Source organism: Pan paniscus, chromosome 14 (assembly GCF_029289425.2).
Source record: "Pan paniscus chromosome 14, NHGRI_mPanPan1-v2.0_pri, whole genome shotgun sequence".
In the NCBI taxonomy this organism is placed as follows: domain Eukaryota; kingdom Metazoa; phylum Chordata; class Mammalia; order Primates; family Hominidae; genus Pan; species Pan paniscus.
Window position 1 is genome coordinate 50,476,852 of NC_073263.2, and position 20,510 is coordinate 50,497,361.

General features: G+C 37.2%; 1 protein-coding gene and 1 pseudogene across 2 annotated transcripts in view; one reads left to right on the forward strand and one right to left on the reverse strand.

Moving 5' to 3' along the window:
* The window catches only part of FNDC3A (fibronectin type III domain containing 3A), a 228,056-nt gene that overhangs the window by 57,706 nt on the left and 149,840 nt on the right, over positions 1 to 20,510 (forward strand). The gene's annotated exons all lie outside the window — the stretch shown is intronic.
* On the reverse strand, positions 1,186 to 16,490 carry LOC129393638 (cell cycle checkpoint protein RAD17-like; annotated as a pseudogene).

Sequence of the window (20,510 nt, forward strand, 5' to 3'; positions counted from 1 at the left end):
CTTAGTATTCAGTGAATTGAAACAAATTAGAATAGATTGCTGGAGAAGAAGCTGTTGAATCTTACAGCAGCTGTTGGTACCTGTGGAAGCAGCAGTTGTATGAAAAAAAATCAGAGAATGCAACCAACAGTAAGTAAAGTGGGTTTTAGAAGTGGCTTTACTAGATAAGCAAGTTTATGATTTAATACATCAGTCATATTTTATAATTTATACTTAAATCTTTTGTATTTATTGGTCAAGGAGTAAGATCATGTTACTGTTTTTTAATGTAGGTGCTGATAGAGTATTAAGAGCTACAGATTTACCAGTTTTAGGGTAAACTTAAAACTATTAACCTTTTACCATAGAATAATTTTATTAAATCAATAGTTATAGATTAGTTTTGAAAAAATACTGTGATTTAAATGAAAAATTGTAAAAACCACTTTGTAGTTAAAACTGTTAGGACACTAATACTTTAAATATGTAAATTATTTATAAATGAAGTTATTTTAGCTTATAACTTATATTTATTGCTAAATAATTATATTTTAGCATATTACCATGAAGGTAAAATATGCAGAGTCTTTAAAACGCTGTTTTTCTAGTATATTTAGAGTTTTTATAATTTGAATATAGAATTTCAGAGTTTATGAATCTATTAAGAATGATCAGTCCAGCTGCACTCTTTGTGAAATTATAAATGTGGAAATTTTCAGAAGCTGTATTATGAAGAAAGCTATTACAGACTGCTGTAAGACACCTGAAAGAAATATAACTCTTTTACAGACACTAATTATCATTCACCTTTAAAGAGTGTTCTAAGTAATTATATTTTGGTTAATTTGTTAATATCATTGAAATGACTCTTTCATACAGGTACACACACTTGTCATTTGGGTAATTTGTTGCAGAGTTAGAAATAACAGTATTTGTTATCCATATAACTTTCATCACAAAACTTCTGAAACTTAGAGTTACTTCAATAACTTATTTTGACTTGATCCTATTATGTTGTGAGATACTGTCCTAATTGTTTTAATTCTAAATTGCAATATGAAAACTTGTGTTTTTGAGTTTTAATAAGCATAATGAATTGCTTTTGATATATTGATGCAGTTTATGTAAGAAAACTTATTCTGTGAAGAGACTATCAGCATTTAAGATAAAACTTACTTCATAAAGATAAGGCAGAAATTTTATTAAAAAGATAAATTAGTTTATTTTCAAATGCAGGCAGTTTATACTGGAAACATTACATGTTAAGGGGGTACATGTTATTGCTCAAATATAAGCCATGTGAGCAGTGAATTCATATTTTAAACTCAATCCTAAAATGAACAAAGTAAATGAGCATGAAAGTGCTTGATTAACAATAAAGTAAAACACAACTTTAAGCTATGATACTGTAATTATCCCCTTGGGTAATCTTGATACCCTGGACTTATTTTGAATATCAGTTTTTAAAGAGTGGTACAGTGGTTAAAAAACATGCAAACCCAAATGACATCTGGAAATTGGAATTGATGCTGATATTCTAATTACTGTAAAGTCCTTATATTTTTTCTTTAAAATAATTGTAAGTGGAAAACATTTTAAGTCTGACTTTTTGATAGAACTGGCTTTAGAAAGAAAGATTTAATTATTGCCAACCCACACATGTGTATAAGTTCCATGAGCTACATGGCACCCATGTAATGACACTTTTTAGTAGGATTGGTAAGAGAATTAAGAACAGATCTACTTATAAGCCATTCTGAAATAAATGAGAACACAAATCCTTAGTTGCATATGTATACACTGTATATACATATATGCAGACATTGTCTATAAATGTGTATATGTGGGATAATACCTCATTATATTTTAAGAATCTCCTGTATGTCAGGCAGTATGCTGACATACAGAATATACAGAATTTCCCTTTGTAGAAAAGTCACTACAGTTTACAGTTAAATTAAAAGCTGCATACCTATTAAGTAATAGAGTAGAATTTGAATGTAGAATAATCTGACTCAAAATTCATTTATCTTTTCTGTCAAAATGACTTTATTTCTGTAGAAACAATTATGAAGACAAATGAGCCTAAACAGGAAAAAAATATTTTCTGATTACCACATATTATACCATGTATTCTGTTTTGTATTTTAATTGGCTGTAACTGTCTCCCTTACTGATTCATCCTTGTATCCCCAGCTCTTCAAAGAGTGCCTAATGTATAGTAGTTACCCATTAATTGTTTGCCAAATAAATGAATTAAACAAGCAATTGGTTGACTCTTCTCAGTTGTTTGTCTATATGCTGGTATCAAGCATATATTCTTACTTAGGTTGAGTTATCCATCATGGAACTAAAATCCAAATTCAAATTCGTTAGTTTGATAATATTCTTATCTTTTATTTGCAAATCTTAATTTCTATTTTGACTTCAGCTGAAATATGTTATATCAGCCTGTCAGTCTACAGATTGACAAGATCTAGCCAAGTATAGATAAAGCTTAATGCAAAGTTCATATGATCAAGTTAATTTAATAGCACTTTAATGTATAATTTAGACATTTGTGAATTGATAGGATATTCAAATGAAATGAATTTCCTAGCTTAACTTCTCAGGAAACTCAGATAATTAGTTCAAATTTAGACATAGTGAAATGGAGGTACCTGCAATTTATCAAGGTGAATAAATCCAGAAAGTAGTTGAAAATGGAATTTTAAAGTTTGGGGCATCCCGAGATATATTGTCTAATACAGTAGCCATTAACCACATGTGACTATTTAAACTACTAGAGTTAAATAAAATTACAGATTCAGTTTCTCATCCCTACTAGTCACATTTCAAGTGCTCAATAGCCACATACAACTAGAGGCTATTATATCAGACAGCACAAATGCTATAGGACATTTCTGTCATCACAGAGAGTTCTGTCAGACAGCACTGGTGTTGAAACTGGAGGAAAGGATTTAGGAGTCATTTGGAGATGGACAGTAGTTAATTGAGCAAACATTTGTTCAACCTATGTTTTTGTAAATGTACTGTGGTCTCTAACTATAAAAACAGATCGATGTCTAAATGTACCACTCTAGTCTCTGTAACTGTAAAAACAGATTGAAGTCTTATGAAAGGCTTGTGTTGTAGTGGAGGTGACATCATGTAAACAACTAAATACAATTTCGTGCTAAGTGTCATAATAGAAGGATGTACAGAGTGCTTTGAACCTTAGAATGGGAATAATCTAACTTTGCTTTAGGATGGCAGAATCTTGAAGGATGAGTAGAGTTTTCTGAAGAAGAAATTCTATGTTCACAGTCGCAGTGGTTGAGAAGCCCTGTTAGGAAAATATTAGCAGAAATCAAGTCTGAACTAATTGTCATGCCAAAGAATAGTAAGTAAGTCACAAACCAGAAAATGAAGGTGAAGCTATTGACCATTAGAACACTACACTGAAAGGAGTAGAACAGATGGATATCTGGAAAGCTAAAGGATCAATATAGGAAAATATGAAAAGTAAAGAGTATGCAGATCCTGGACCAGTTCAGGAGAAATCTCATAAGCATTGTGTTCTAGGTATATTCTCTTTCATGTGCGTCCACTTGGCTAGGCTAGAGGCAAGTCCTTAAATTGAAAGATCTATATTGATAAAAAATAATACTACTAAGAGCTACTCATACAGCACTTACAGTAACAGCGAATATGTGCATAGATAGTGCTTACTATATGCCAGTCACTGTTCTATGCACTTATTATATGTTAACTCATTTAATCATCACAAGAACCCCATGAATGCTGAAGTAATTTGAAGGCCTTTAACCATGGGTTGGAGGAATGAATGGTTTGGCTTAGCTAACCATTGCTAAATGTATGTTATTAACTGTCATTCAAGGATACAAGGCACAGAGGATTTTCTCCTTTATTATTGCTATCAACCACCAGCAAACATAAAGGAGCAGTTGGATAAGGAGGAGATAGAAGGATTAGGCATTCCAAATATTTATGTGCTTTCTGTAACTTGGGGGTTGTTATGGGAGGGAATTGTCATGTCCACCCCCTACCCCTTGCCACAACCCAAAATTGATATGTTGAAGTCCTCACCTTCAGTATCTTCAGTACCTCAGAATGTAACTGTATTTGGAGATAGGGTGAAACGGGAGAGTTCCCTGGCCTCACCCCCCTCACAGTACATGCAACAGAGGCATGCCTCTCCGTTCAGCCACTGAGAGCTCAAACCCCTTATGGGAGCGGGAGCTCGCAGATGGGCAGGTGCAGGAGCCAGAGCAAGCACTTTGTGCTCTGGCCCCATGATAGTGTCTACAGATGGGTGCCTGTGACTCCCAAAGCCCAAGTGGGCATTCTACAGTGCACTCTTTTAGTTTTGCCGTCCACAGATGGCTTAAGTGCCTTCTTGGCACCCAGGTTCTTGTGCAGAGTCCAGGAAGAATAAGGAGTTGAAGAGTGAATGTGGGGGCTTTATTGAGTGGTAGAAGTGGCTCTCAGCAGGATGGATGGGGAGCTGGAAGGGGACCAAGTGGGAAGATTATCTTCCCCTGGAGTTTGGCCATCCAGCGGCCGATCTCTTCTCTGATTGTCCCCACTGAACTCTTGGTGTTCAGGCGCTCCTTCTCTGTGACACGTTCTGCCGTTTGTCTGCTCATCTCCTTCTGGAGCCTGGGTTTGGGATTTATATGGGTACAGGATAGGGGGTGCGGTGGGTCAAAAGACAACTTTTTGGGCATGAAAACAGGAATGCCTGTTCTCACTTAGGGCCACAGGTATCCAGGCTTGAGGGTGGGGCCTTTGCCAAGGAACTGCCCTCTTCTACCCACTATTTCCCTGTCTCCTGTCCATATCATTTTCCCCCTCTAAAGAGAGGGTGAGCCCTAATCCAATATGGCTGGTTTCCTTATAAGAACAGGAAATTAGGACATAGACACATACAGAGGGAAGACACGGGGAGAAGATGCCATCTACACGTCATGGAGAAAGACTACGGAAGAAAACAATCTTGCCAACACCTTGCTTTGAGACCTCTAGCCTTCAAAATTGTGAGAAAATAAATTTCTGTGGTTCTTTTTTATGGCAAACCTAGCAAATTAATATGGTAGCCAAGATAATTTATTTGTAAATATTGGGAACATGAATATATGTTTTTGAATTCTGGGTTGATTTTCTTACTGTATCTGCTAAATCCTTCACCAAGTTTTAGAAGTAGAGATGTGAGATGTTTACTTTGTTGTTCTCAGACCTAACAATGTTTGTGAAGAATGCAAGTCATGTTCCTTTTGGGATAAGGCGAGAAAGTTAACTTATATCTGTAAAATTGATGCCATTCATAAACATTTTTCTTTAATTTTTTTTCTGTAATTTGGTTTTGTAGGTTTTTTTTTGCAAAAATATAGGTGAACAAGAAGTTAGGGGAAAAATACAGATTCTTCACCCTCCAGAGAGGGACCTGAATACATATACAGTATTTTGAAAAAGTCCCAGGACAATTCTAAGACATCATCCCTTCCATCTGGTGCACATCTTCTCATCTGATAGATTTTGGTGGTGCTGCGGGTCAGATGTAATGTTATTTTTCCTGTTCTCTTTTTTATGTAAGAAACTTAGACTGATAGATATTAAGTAAAATTGAAGTAGCGGACCAAGGAATTGTGTATTACCATTGGAATGTAAACTAATATTTTTCAAAGTTAGTAAGGTATAATTCATGCATAGGTATAATCTTTTCTATAATACCAGTCTTTTGAATAATACCAATAATTTTCTGTTAATTTATTTTTTAAAATCTGGATTGTACTAAATGGTATCTCAGACATCACTTAGCTCTAACTTTTCCCAAGCTGTAGGCTCTGTTTGTTTAGAGGTTCCTGTCAGGCTTGCTTGTCTCTGGTATCAATGCTCCCTTGTCCTTCCTCACTCCAGAGATATCTTTTGCTGCTGTCCTGCTTTTTTGAAACTTAGTTTTCTCCCCCAAGTAAATAATTTTATATATGAACCTCTTAAATCTTATCTATCCTCTTCTGTAACTTCTCCAAGCCATCGTATCTTTTTTATCGTTTATTAAGAATTGCAGTGAGCATTAAATTTTAGTCATATTTTGCTGTATTTTTGTAGTTTTAACTAACATATATACTGGGCATATTTATAACTTTAATCAGTGACTTTTCATTATCATACTTTTTCTGTTTTTGTTTTTTGTTTTTTTTTTTTCTGAGATGGAGTTTTGCTCTTTTTGCCCAGGCTGGAGCGCAATGGCGCAATCTCGGCTCACTGCAACCTTCGCCTCCTGGATTCAAGTGATCCTCCTGCTTCAGCCTCCCATGTAGCTGGGATTACAGGCATGCGCCACCATACCCCGCTAATTTTGTAATTTTGGTAAAGACTAGGTTTCATCATGTTGGCCAGGCTGGTCTTGAACTCCTGACCTCAGGTGATCTGCCTGCCTCAGCCTCCCAAAGTACTAGGATTACAGGCGTGAGCCACCATGCTGGCCCTGTTATTTTTTAATGTGACAGTTTTGTGTACATATTTTCATATGTCATCGTAGGACACTTGTAAGAATAACTTAAAGGTCTACATGGTATGGCATTATTTACAGTCATGATAAATTCTTATCTGCCCTTTGGTAGTAGCCACCTTACCAAAGACGTGTTTTATGCATATGTTTATCTGTTATTCAAGAAGTAATGTAATTATTAGTAGTACTGAATAAGTAAATTCAGGATACACTAAAAATGCTCACTAATTCTATTTATCTCTGTTTAAGATGCTTAAAGTTGGACTGTTGGCATATATTCAGACAATAATTTTTATCAATTGCCTACTCACCCATTATCGGCACTAATAACTCAACCCAGATATTAGAAGTTCCCACCATTTGCACTTACGGATGGCAAAGGAAAACTCCTAGGTATCACACCAGTAGAGCAAGGTCTTCAAAATGCCACCAAATCTATTGCTAGAAATGAAAGAAGTGAAAGAAACTGAGGAGAGAAACATAGTGCAGAATTTTTACAAATGGTGTAATGAAACTGTCAGATCTGAACTCTGATCTTTAAAATAGTTGGGAGTTGGAAGATCAGCAGTGCATTTGAGATAAGTGCAAACTTAAGAGTATGGTTATTTGTTTCTATGAAATTTAAAGATATTGAAGGATTTAGTTTTTAAAAGTCTAATAAAGTACTTTATAATCATTTTATGATAGTATATTTGTAAAAGGTGCTCTATAATATACCCCTGTGCAAATCGAGACATCAATGATAAGAATCACAGAATGATGGATAATTTACCAGGGTTCCTCACCTGTCACACTTCTAAGAGTTACTTGGTTTACAGCATTTTTGTAGTCATTTCATTTATGATTATTCTGGAAACAGTTTTTTTGACATATTTTATCTCAGGTAATATAACTAGTTTATAATTTGTAGTTCTTCTTTCACTCTTCTCTCTGCTCATCATATTGTACTATTATAATGAGATTATGGAAAATTCCACTGCATTTGTGGCAGATGAATGTAAAATAGCATAGGAATCCAGAGAATTTGAAGATATATGAGTCCTGCATTTTGGAGCTGGCCAAAAGTTTGATTATTTGCCAGAAACCTGTGAGTGGGCATAGCATTTAGACAGGGACCTTTATTCCAAAGTAGCCCTGGTTTAATCTGGCATGTTGGCGAAAGTACATACTACACATACATCTGTGTATGTTAATTTCTTCTAATCTGATATTTTCTATTTAGTCTTTTAATAATTCCCTAAAATAACTATTTCAGTTGATATTTACTCAGTGGCCTAATTTGAATCCTATGACTCTTTCTCTGCCATACCATGAAGGCGGTTAGTTTTGTCTATTTTGTTTACTACTCTATCCCAATTATCTAGCACAAAACCTCACGTTACAAGACCTTAGTAACTGATTGTTGAATGAATTAATCAGTTCCACACCCTTCCTAGTCCTTACTCTTCAGTTGTTTATTCATTGAACGAAAGTTTATTGAAAACCTATTATTGGCTAGGCACAGTGGCTCACGCCTGTAATCCCAACACTTTGGGAGGCTGAGGCGGGCAGATCACCTGAGGTCAGGAGTTTGAGACCAGCCTGGCCAACATGGCAAAACCCCATGTCTACTAAAACTACTAAAATTGGCTGGGCGTGGTGGTGGGCACCTGTAATCCCAGCTACTCGGGAGGGTAAGGCAGGAGATTTGCTTGAACCCAGGATGTGGAGGTTGCAGCGAGCCAAGATCATGCCACTGTACCCCAGCCTGGGCAACAACAAAGCGAGACTCTGTCTCAAAAAAAAAAAAAAAAAAAAAAAAGGAAAAGAAAACCTATTATCAGCCAGGCTCTAAGGTATGGAATTTTATAAGACAAGTTGAAGTGTTTGGTTTCATAGTGAGCTTTTATTCTAGTGGAGTGGAAACCACTCAATATAAAACCAAATAATTGCACAAAATAATTTCAGATAGTGATGAGTACTAGGTAAAAAATAAAATATATGTGAGGGGTATATATACCCTACAATTTGGTCGTCAGGGAGCGTCTTCCTGAGGAGATGACATCTGAGATATGGGAGTAAAAAGGAGCCAGCCTTATGAAGATCTTGGGAGAAGAGCCATAATTTTAATATTCCCCTAAATACAACTTATATATTAATAGAAAGATATTTATAAAATCCATTGTAAAGCCATCTACTTGCATCAAATCTCCAAGATTTGAGTATGTCCTTGGGACGAAAAACCCCAGGCTGGAAAAGGTAAGTACTTTTTTTCTTGTATTTTTTCTCCTGGTTATCTTTGATTACTCTTTGTTATCTTTGGTGACTCTGATTACTCTTACAACTATTTTATCATCTTCCAGCATTTCTTTATTTTCTGATTCGCTATTTCTGCTCATATTTTTGTTTCCTTCCTTTTATTTTCGTTGGATTAGCTATGCCTTTTCTTACTGAGTTGGACACTTAACATACTAATTTTCAGCTGGGTACAGTGGCTCATACCTGTAATGCCAGCACTTTGGGAGGCCAAGGTGAGAGGATCGCTAGAGCCCAGAAATTTAAGACCAGCCTAGGCAAGATAGTGAGACCCTGTCAAAAAATAGAAAAAATTAATGAGGTATGGTGCTGCATGCCTGTGGTCCCAGCTGTAATACTTGGGTGGCTGAGGTGGGAGGATTGCTTGAGTCAGAGATGTTGAGACTACAGTGAGCCGCGATTGTGCCACTGTACTCCAGCCTAGGCAACAGAGACCCTGTCTCAAAAAAAAATTAATTGTTGTTGTAAGTATTTAGAGGTCTGTATTTTTTGATAAATACAGTGTTGTCTGCATCCTAAGGTCTTACTGTAGAATGTTTTGGTTACAGTTCGTTTCTGTTCCTTTTCTATTTTTCATTATAATTTCTTCTTTGACTTATGAATTATTGAAACTTTTACAGACATTTTCTGTTTTTGTTTTTTGAGAGCCAGGGTCTCATTCTGTCACCAAGACTGGAATGCAGTGGTACAATCAAGGCTCACTTCAGCCTTGACCTCGGGCTCAAAGAATCCTCCCACCTCAGCCTCCCAAGTAGCTGGGACTATAAATGTGTGCCACCACACTCAGCCAGTTTTGTTTTTTTTTTAATGTTTTGTAGAGACAGGGTCTTACTGTGTTGCTTAGGCTGGTCTTGAACTCCTGGGCTCAAGGTATCCTCCCATCTTGGCTCCCAAAGTGTTGGAATTACAGGCGTGAGCCACTGGACCCATCCTGCAAACATATTTTTAAGCTGTTAAAAAATTATTTTATTTTTAACTTTTGTGTACATTGAAGACATTTAATACTAATTTCTTTGAAATTTGTGAAACTTGATTTGTGCTGTTCTATGTGGCCCATTCTTAAATTTTTTTGCTCCACTTCTTTATGTGCTTAAAATGAAAGTATATATTTAAGTTGTTAGGTGCAGTGTTCTTTCCAAGACCATTTAGGTCAAACTAATTGATAATGTTGTTCTGATATTCTGTATCCTTGATAATATTTTGTCTCCTTGTTCTGTTAATTACAGAGATAAGTATTAAAGCATCCTGTCATGATAGTGTAATTGGAATATGATCCTTGTAATTTTTTTAATTCAATTTGATTTTCTGTTTTTTTAAGTAAGCAAAACTTTGGCCATTTTTTTTCCTAAGTCTTAAGGTTTATTTATACTAATGATTGCATTGTACAATGCTTTATAATTTATATTTACAACCCCCCATAAATTTTTTGTATTCTGGATTATTCCTTCACATTTTCTAATATTTGGCATAATGATCAAGCATACTTCATATACGTTGACCCCTCTCCTTCAGCAACTCTAAAGATTAAATAAATACTGTAGAAAAAATGAAGAGATGACCTGAAGACTTGATCATCTACATCTATGTGACAGAAGAGTCAGTTCTTTGTAATGAAATACTGTAAGAATGAAGAATTAACAAATTGTTTGTAGTTTACCAGAAAAGCATATTAACTCTTTTCAAAAACCACTGAATAAAAGTAAAATGAATCCCTTAAGTAGCATTCTAATTAGCAGACTGGTTTCCATATCGCATCATTCTCATAGTCTTCTGTTGTCATGTCTTCTTCCATGTCTCCTTGGGATGAAAAGGGCTGAGGCTGGTTGGCAGGTAATTCATTCTCACTATTCTGACTCAAAGATACCAGGTTTTGGGTTCAGTGGTTTGAGTGAGTTCACCCAGAGCTTCCTCTACAAGCTGTCCTCCATTAAGCTGTGCCTCCTCTCTGCTGTCAGAGTCTATTATTCCATGCTCCCCATCAGGTAGGGCTTCCATTTTCAGTCTTCCAAAGTGTTGCTCCAGAGGGAGCTTTCCAATGTCTTGGATGAAAGAAGTCTGAGGCCGGGCGTGGTGGCTCACGCCTGTAGTCCTAACACTTTGGGAGGCCGAGGCGGGTGGATCACAAGGTGAGGGGTTTGAGACCAGCCTGACCAACATGGTAAAACCCTGTCTCTACTAAAAATACAAAAATTAGCCAGGTGTGGTGGCACGTGCCTGTAGTCCCAGCTACTCAGGAGGCTGAAGCAGGAGAATCACTTGAACCTGGCAGGCAGAGGTTGCAGTAAGCTGAGATCGTGTCACTGCGCTCCAGCCTGGGTGACAAAGTGAGACTCTGTCTCAAAAAAAAAAAAAAGAAAGAAAAATCTGAGCTTGATTTCTCATTTGAATTGTTAACAGAACAAGATATAGCAATAGCTAAGTTTGGAGACATAAAGCTGGTAGGCAGAAGTCAGGAAAAGTGCTTTTGTTGCCAGGCCATTTTTTCAATACTTCTTGTGTGTTAGAAACTACTGGGGTTTGTGCAAGGTTCAAAAACTTGATTGTTCTCCTTGGCAATGAGCAAACCCTCAAGATTTGTTGAAATGTATCACATCTTTCATAGCTGTAGATGTACTACCCTGAGTAAAGAGCATGTATTCTTTTCACAAATGGGGATATCTGCAAAACTCAGAAATTCACTGGCTCTCATAAGATTTTTCCTTTCCTTTCCTTTCTCCTTTCCCTTTCCTTTCCCTTTCCCTTTCCCTTTCCCTTTTCCTTTCCCTTTCCCTTTCCTTTCCCTTTCCCTTTCCCTTTGCCTTTCCCTTCCCTTTCCCTTTCCTTTTTTCTTTCCCTTTCCCTTTCCCTTTCCTTTCCTTCTTTTTTAATGGAATCTCACTCTGTCACTCATGCTCTAGTGCAGTGGTACCATCTCGACTAACTGCAACCTCTGTCTCCCAGGTTCAAGCAATTCTTCTGCCTCAGTCTCCCGAGTAGCTGGGACTACAAGTGCGTGCCACCACGGCCGGCTAATTTTTGTATTTTTAGTAGGGATGGGGTTTCACCATGTTGCCCAGGTTGGTCTCAAACTCCTGACCTCAAGGATACTCCTGCCTCAGCCTCCCAAAGTGCTGGGATTGCAGGTGTGAGCCACCACACCCAGCCAAGATATCTACTTTCATTAAAAAAAAATCTCTGTAGTTTTGGTGAAGATATAAATTAAATAAATAACCCTCCTGGCATGTGTGACATTTCTACTACTTCCTCAGTTTGAACAAGTGATATATCCCATACCATACTCTCTTAAATGAGAAGGCAACAAAGGTGAGTCTAGTTCTGTTAAGGATGCTCTTCTACAATACAGTTTTTCCTAAAGCTCTGAAGAGAAACAGAGAAACAACTTTGCCACCAATAGCTTGGACCTCTTGATTTTCAAAAACCCTGTCAGGATGTTTTCTTTGTTTTGATTTTGACAGCATAGCATCTGATTTTAATGACAGTCCTTTTTTTTTTTTTTTTTCGTTGTCAAATAAATTGTCCTTTTCTTTTGAAGGAGAAAACTGGAGGCTGTTTCTTACACTTTAGATACATCCTTGACAGAGCAATTCTAGAGAAGTTTTTATCAGGGACAATACTTTTTCCTTCATTCTTGTTACCATCTAAAGTCAGTATTCAATTAAGAAATTTTATCATAATTGTTGTTGCCACAGGGTTGAAGCTAATATTTGAGATAGAACACTCTTCTTGAATTACTCTGGGAAACAATAACCTTTGATTATTTCCATTGAGACTGTCAGAAATTATAAATGTAAGAGGACATCGGGCAGTCTGCACATTCTTTCTTAGAACTTCATGTAAAGTATCAGAATCTCAACAGAACTAATCAGGTAAATCTTCAACCAAAATTATGTTCTTATCAGTCCTCAGATCATTTCCAAGTATTTGTAGCTTGCGATGCTTTGTTGCCCTTAGTAACAACTCTTTGTAAACTGAGATCTAAGACTGTTAGGGAAATATAAGGCAGCTTGATTCAGGATTAAACATCTTGAAACAATCTTTTTGGAAGTCTGTTAAAACTGGATTAATCAATCCACTCTTGTACTTGAATACCATGCTTCTTTGATAGTATTTTTATACTAATTGTCTTTCCACATCTAAAAGGACTTGTTATGAATAAAATAGATATACCCTGTTTGGGTTGCCTTTCTAAGACTTGAACTTTTATCCATGTTTCAACTTCAGTTATCTTCTGCACATCAAGTTCATGCAGAGTTTCTGGTTTATATTTATACACCCATGATTCATTTTCAGACAGATATTCTTTTAAATTTTTTAGAGCATAAATCTGTTCTAAGGAAGATAACTTTTTTTCTATGTGGAAATCTATTACTTTCTAACATTTTTTTCTTCTATGACATGAGTGATTCACACCTAATGGTGTAGTAATAGTGTTCTCACTGTTCTCTGAAAAATCATCACATGATGCGTCTACCCAGTCTTCCGCCTTTGTGGAATGTAAACCAAAAAGTATCTAAGGAAAGTCTCTTTTTAAAAAGTTAAAAAGTTTTTTTTTATTTCAGTAGGTTTTTGGGAAACAGTTGGTGTTTGCTTACATGAATATGTTCTTTAATGGTAATTTCTAAGATTGTGGTGCACCCATCATCCGAGCAGTGTACACTGTACCCAATGTGTAATCTTTTATCCCTCACCTCCCCCCATCCAGTCCCCTGAGTCCCCAAAATCCAATGTGTCATTCTTATGCCTTAAACCAAACATATGTTTGGTTTTCCATTCCTGAGTTACTTCACTTAGAATAATAGTCTCCAGTTCCATCCAGGTTGCTGCAAGTGCCATTATTTTATTTTTTTTTATGCCTGAGTAGTATTCCATGGTGTGTATATGCCACATTTTCTTTATTCACTCATTGATTGATGGACATTTGGGCTGGTTACATATTTTTGCAATTGCGAATTGTGCTGCTATAAACATGCATGTGCAGGTATCTTTTTTGTACAATGACTTCCTTTCCACTGGGTAGATACCTAGTAGTGGAGTTGCTAGATCAAACAGCAGATTTACTTTTAGTTCTTTAGGTTATCTCCACGCTGTTTTCCATGCCATAGTGGTTATACTAGTTTACATTCCCACCAACAGTGTAAAAGCATCTATTATTTTTTGATTTTTTTGTTATGGCCATTCTTGCCAGAGTCAGTTGGTATTGCATTGTGGTTTTAATTCGCATTTCTCTGATCATTAGTGATGTTGAGCATTTTTCCATAGGCTTTTTGGCTATTTGTGTATCTTCGAGAATTGTCTGTTCATGTCTTTAGCCCACTTTTTGATGGGATTGTTTGTTTTTTTCTTGCTGATTTGTTTGAGTTCTTTGTAGATTCTGGATATTAGTCCTTATCGGATGTATAGCTTGTGAAGATTTTCTCCCACTCTGTGGATTGTCTGCTAACTCTGTGGATTATTTCTTTTGCTGTGCTGAAACTTTTTAGTTTAATTAAGTCCCATCTATTAACCCTTGTTTTTATTGCATTTGCTTTTGGGTTCTTGGTCATGAAGTCTTTGCTTAAGCCAATGTCTAGAAGGGTTTTTTTCTCAGTGTTATCTGCTAGAATTTTTATGGTTTCAAGTCTTAGATTTAAGACTTCGATTTATCTTGAGCTGATTTCTGTATAAAGTGAGAGATGAGGATCCAGTTCCATTCTTCTACATGTGGCTTGCCAATTATTCCAACACTATTTGTTGAATAGGTTGTCATTTCCCCACTTTACGTTTTTGTTTGCTTTGTTGAAGATTAGTTGGCTGTAAGTATTTGGCTTTATTTCTGGGTTTTCTATTCTACTCCAATGATCTGTGTGCCTGTTTTTATACCAGTACCATGCTGTTTTGGTGACTTTATAATATAGTTTGAAATCGGGTAATGTGAAGTTTCCCAGATTTGTTCTTTTTGCATAGTCTTGCTTTGGCTATGTGGGCTCTCTTTTGGTTCCGTATGAATTTTAGGATTTTTTTTTAAGTTCTGTGAAGAATGATGGTGGTATTTTGATGGGAATTGCATTGAATTTGTAGATTGCTATTGGCTGTATGGTCATTTTCACAATATTAATTCTACCCAATATTCTATATAGTAATATTAATGAATTAATATTAATTCATGAGCATGGGATGTGTTTCTATTTGTGTCATCTGTGATTTCTTTCAGCAGTGTTTTATAGCTTTTCTTGTAGACGTCTTTCACCTCCTTGGTTAGGTATACTCCTAAGTGTTTTATATTTTTGCAGCTATTGTGAAAGAAGTTGAGTTCTTGATTTGATTCTCCGCTTGGTTGCTGTTGGTTTATAGCAGACCTACTGATTTGTGTATATTAATTTTGTATCCTGAAATTTTGCTGAATTCATCTACAGTTCTAGGAGCTTTTTGGATGAGTCGTTAGGGTTTTCTAGGTATATGATCATATCATCAGCAAACAACAACATTTTGACTTCCTCTTCACCAATTTGGATGCCCTTTATTTCTTTCTCTTGTCTGATTGCTCTGGCTAGGACTTCCAATATTCGTTGAATAGAAGTGGTAAAAGTGGGTGTTCTTGTCTCGTTCCAGTTCTCAGGGGGAATGCTTTCAACTTTTTCTTGTTCAGTATAATGTTGGCTGTGGGTTTGTCATAGATGGTTTTTATTACCTTAAGGTATGTCCCTTCTATGCTGATTTTGCTATCTTAATCATAAAGGGGTGCTGGATTTTGTCAAATGCTTTTTTTGCATCTATTGAGATAATCATGTGATTTTTGTTTTTAATTTTGTTTATGTGGTGTATCACATTTATTGACTTATGTATGTTAAACCATCCCTGCATCCCTGGTATGACACCCACTTCATCATGGTGGATTATCTTTTTAATATGATGTTGGATTTGTTTAGCTAGTATTTTGTTGAGAATTTTTGTCTCTGTGTTTATCAGGGATATTGGTCTGTAGTTTTCTTTTTTTGTTTCGTCCTTCCCTGGTTTTGGTATTAGGGTGATACTGGCTTCATAGAATGATTTCAGGAGGATTCCCCCTTTCTCTTTCTTTTGGAATCGTGTCAATAGGATTGGTACCAATTCTTCTTTGAATGTCTGATAGAATTCAGCTGTGAATCCATCTGGTCCTGGCCTTTTTTTTTGTTTGCAGTTTTTTTCATTACCAATTCAGCCTCTCTTCCTGTTATTGGTCTGTTCAGAGATTCTTCATCTTCCTGGTTTAATCTAGGAGGCTGTATATTTCCAGGAATTTATCCATCTCCTCTAGGTTTTCTAATTTATACATGTAAAGGTGTTCATAGTAGCCTTGAATAATCTTTTGTATGTCTGTGGTATCAGTAGTAATAGCTCCCGTTGTGTTTCTAGTTGAGCTTATTTGGATCTTCTCTCTTCTCTTCTTTTCTTTTCTTTTCTTTTCTTTTTTTTTTTTTTTTCCTGAGATGGAGTCTTGCTCTGTTGCTCAGGTTGGAGTGCAGTGGCGTGATCTCAGCTCACTGCATCCTCTGCCTCCCATGTTCAAGCGATTCATCTGCCTTGGCCTCCTGAGTAGCTGAGTTTACAGGCATGTGCCACTATGCCCGGCTAATTTTTGTTTTTTTAGTAGAGACAGGGTTTCACCATGTTGGCCAGGCTGGTCGTGAACTCCTGACCTCAGGTGATCCACCCCTCTTGGCCTCCCAAAGTGCTGAGATTACAGGCGTGAGCCACCGCGAACAGCCTTCTCTCTTCTTTTCTTGGTTAATCTCACTAATGGTCTATCAATTTTATTTATCTTTTCAAAGAACCAGCTTTTTGTTTCATTTATGTTTTGTATTTTTTTTGTTTGTTTCCATTTTATTTAGTTCCACTCTGATGTTCGTTATTTCTTTTCTTCTGCTGAGTTTGGATCTGGATTGTTCTTGTTTTTCCAGTTCCATGAGGTGTGAACTTACTTAGATTGTCTATTTGTACTCTTTCAGACTTTTTGATGTAGATATTTAATATGATGAACTTTCCTCTTAGTGTTCCTTTTGCTGTATCCCAGAGGTTTTGATAGGTTGTGTCACTATTATCGTTCAGTTCAAAGAAGTTTTTAATTTCCATCTTGATTTCATTTTTGACCCAGTGATCATTCAGGAGCAGGTTATTTAATTTCCATGTATTTGCATGCTTTTGAGTATTCCTTTTGGAGTTGATTTCTGATTTTATTCCACTGTGGTCTGAGAGAGTACTTGGTATAATTTCGATTTTCTTAAATTTACTGAAACTTGTTTTGTGTCCTATCATATGGTCCATCTTGAAGAATGTTCCATATGCTGATGAACAGAATGTATATTCTGCAGTTGTTGGGTAGAATGTTCTGTAAATACCTGTTAAGTCCATTTGTTGTAGGGTATAATTTAAGTCCATTGTTTCTTTGTTGACTTTCTGTCTTGATGATCTGTCTAATGCTGTCAGTGGAGGATTAAAGTTCTCCACTATTACTGTGTTGCCGTCTATCTCATTTCTTAGGTCCAGTAGTAATTGTTTTATAAATGTGGGGGCTCCAGTGTTAGGTGCATATATATTTAGAATTGTGATGTTTTCCTTTTGGAGTAGTCCTTTTATCATTATATAATGTCTCTCTTTGTCTTTTTTAAACTGCTGTTGCTTTGAAGTTTGTTTTGTCTGATACAAGGATAGCTGCTCCTACTCCTACTTTTGGTGTACATTTGCATGGAATGTCTTTTTCAGCCCCTTTACTTTAAGTTTATGTTAGTCCTTACATGTTAGGTGAGTCTCCTGAAGACAGCAGAAACTTGGTTGGTAAATTCTTATCTATTCTGCCATTCTGTATCTTTGAAGTGGAGCACTTAGGCCATTTACATTCAATGATAGTATTGAGATACTGTTCTCTTCATTGCACTATTTGTTGCCTGAATATCTTGGGTTTTTTGTTTTGTTTTGTTTTGTTTTTTCATTGTGTTATTGTTATATAGGGTCCTGTGAACCTTATGCTTTAAGGAGGTTCTATTTTGGTGTATTTTGCGGATTTGTTTCAAGATTTAGAGCTCCTTTTAGCAGTTCTTATAGTGCTGGCTTGGTAATGAATGAATTCTCTCAGCATTTGTTTGACTGGAAAAGGCTGTGTCTTTCCTTCATTTATGAAACTTAGTTTTACTGGATACAAAATTCATGACTGATAATTGTTTTGTTTAAGGAGGCTAAAATAGGACCTCAACCCCTTGTAGCTTGTAGGGATTCTGCTGAGAAATCTGCTGTTAATCTGATAAGTTTTCCTTTTACAGGTTACCTGATGCTTTTGCCTCACAGCTCTTAAGATTCTTTCCTTTGTCTTGGCATTAGATGAGTTGATGACTATGTGCTTAGACGATAATCTTTTTGTGATGAATTTCCCAGGTGCTCTTTGTACTTCTTGTATTTGGTTGTCTAGATCTCTAGCAAGGCTGGAGAAGTTTTCCTTGACTATCCCCTCAAATACGTTTTCCAAACTTTTAGGTTTCTCTTCTTCTTTGGGAACACCAATTATTCTTAGCTTTGTACGTTTAACATAGTCCCAAACTTCTTGGAGGCTTTGTTCATATTTTTAAATTCTTTTTTCTTTGTCTTTGATGGATTGGGTTAATTCAAAAGCCTTGTCTTCAGGCTCTGAAGTTCTTTCTTCTGCTTGTTTGATTCTATTGCTGAGACTTTCCAGTGCATTTTGCATTTCTCTGAGTGTGTCCTTGATTTCCAGAAGTTTTTATTGTTTTTTATTCATATTTATGCTATCTATTTCACTGAAGAATTTTTCTTTCATATCCTGTATCATGTTTTTGATTTCTTTAAGTTGGACTTCACCCTTCTCTGATGCCTCCTTGATTAGCTTAATAATCTACCTTCTGAATTCTTTTTCTGGCAATTCAGAGCTTTTGTCTTGGTTTGCATCCATTGCTGGTGAGCTGGTATGATCTTTTGGGGATGTTAAAGAATCTTGTTTTGTCATGTTACCAGAATTTTTCCTGGTTCCTTCCCATTGGGGTAGACTATGTCAGAGGGAAGATCTGAGATTCAAGGGTTGCTGTTCAGATTCTTTTGTCCCATGGGGTCCTCCCTTTGATGTAGTATTCTCCCTGTTGTCTTATGAATGGGGCTTCCTGAGAGCTGAACTTTTTTTTTTGACCTTCTGGGTCTAGCCACTCAGTGGAGGTACTGGGCTCCAGACTGGTACTGGGGAGTGTCTGCAGAGTCCTGTGATATGATCCATCTTCAGATCTTGCAGCTGTGGATGCCAGCACCTGCTCCGTTGGAGGTAACAGGGAAGTAAAGTGGACTCTGTGAAGGTCTTTGGTTGTGTTTTTGTTTAGTGTGCTGGTTTTGTGTTGGTTGGCCTACAGCCAGGAGGTGGCACTTTCAAGAGTGCATCAGCTGTGGTCCTATAGGGAGGATGCAAACTTGCCCTAGGGACACCTGGTTAAGTTTTCAGGTGTCTCAGGTGGTGGACAGGGCCATAGAGCTCCTGAGAGATTACGACCATTGTCTTCAGCTACCAGGGCAGGTGGAAAAAGACCACCAGGTGGGAGCAGGGATAGGCATGTCCGAGCTTAGCCTCTCCTTGGGCAGGGCTTGCTGTGGCTGCTGTGGGAGATGAGGGTGTGGTTCCCAGTCCAATGAAGTTATATTCCCAGGGGGTTTACAGCTGCCTCTACTGAGTCATACAGGTCACCAGGGAAGTCTGGGAAAGCCAGCACTCACAGGCCTCACCCTGCTCCCACTCGGCCGCAGTCCTGAAGGCCAGTCTCATTCCAACTGTAACTCCCCAACAGCACCGAGTCTATTTCTAGGCAGCTAGTGACTAGGGCTGAGTACTTGCCCCAGATCATGAGCCTCCCCATTCAGAAAGCAAGCAGACTCACAGTTTTTCGGCATTTTGGGGAGCCTGCAGTGGTGATACAGTTCCTTTAGAGGGTCTGTGGATTCTCCCGGCTTTCTTAGTATGTTTCTGTGGTAGTTCTTGAAGCAAAAGTTTATGACATGAGTCTCCACATACTGTTCTGTCTGAGTGGGAGCTGCAAGCTAGTTCTGCCTCCTATTTGCCATGTTAATCCTGAAACAGGTCTCAAACAGTTTAGAAATTTATTTCATTAGGGTTACAGATCATGACTCATGACACAGCCTCAGGATGTCCTGTGAACATGTGCCCAAGGTGGTTTGGTTATAGCATGGTTTTCTATGTTTTAGGGAGACATGAGACATCAGTCAGTACATGTGAGGCATACAGTGGTTTGGTCTGGAAAGGTGGAATAACTCAAGGGGTGTTGGGGGGTGGCTTATAGGTCATAGGTGGATTCAACTATTTTCTTATTGGTTGAAGGAGCTATTATAAGACCTGGAATCAATAGAAAGAAGCGTCTAGGTTAAGGAGTTGTGGAGACCAGCGTTCTTATTATGTAGATGACGTCTCATATGCCTCCACCCCCAGAGGCAATAGATGGCAAATATTCCCTATTCAGACCCTTAATAGGTGCTAGAGCACTCAGCCAGTCTTTTCAGAATCAGAAAAAGTCCTGGAAGGGGAAGAAGATTCTCTAGAATGTAAATTTCCCCCACAACAGACAGCTTTGTAGGGCCATTGCAAAATATGTCAGAGAAACATATTTTGAGGTAAAATACTTTGGTTTCTTTCAGGGCTCTGCTGTCATGTGATGCTACACTAGAGTCAGGTTGGAGTTTGGTATCTTGTTTCTGCAAAGAGTCT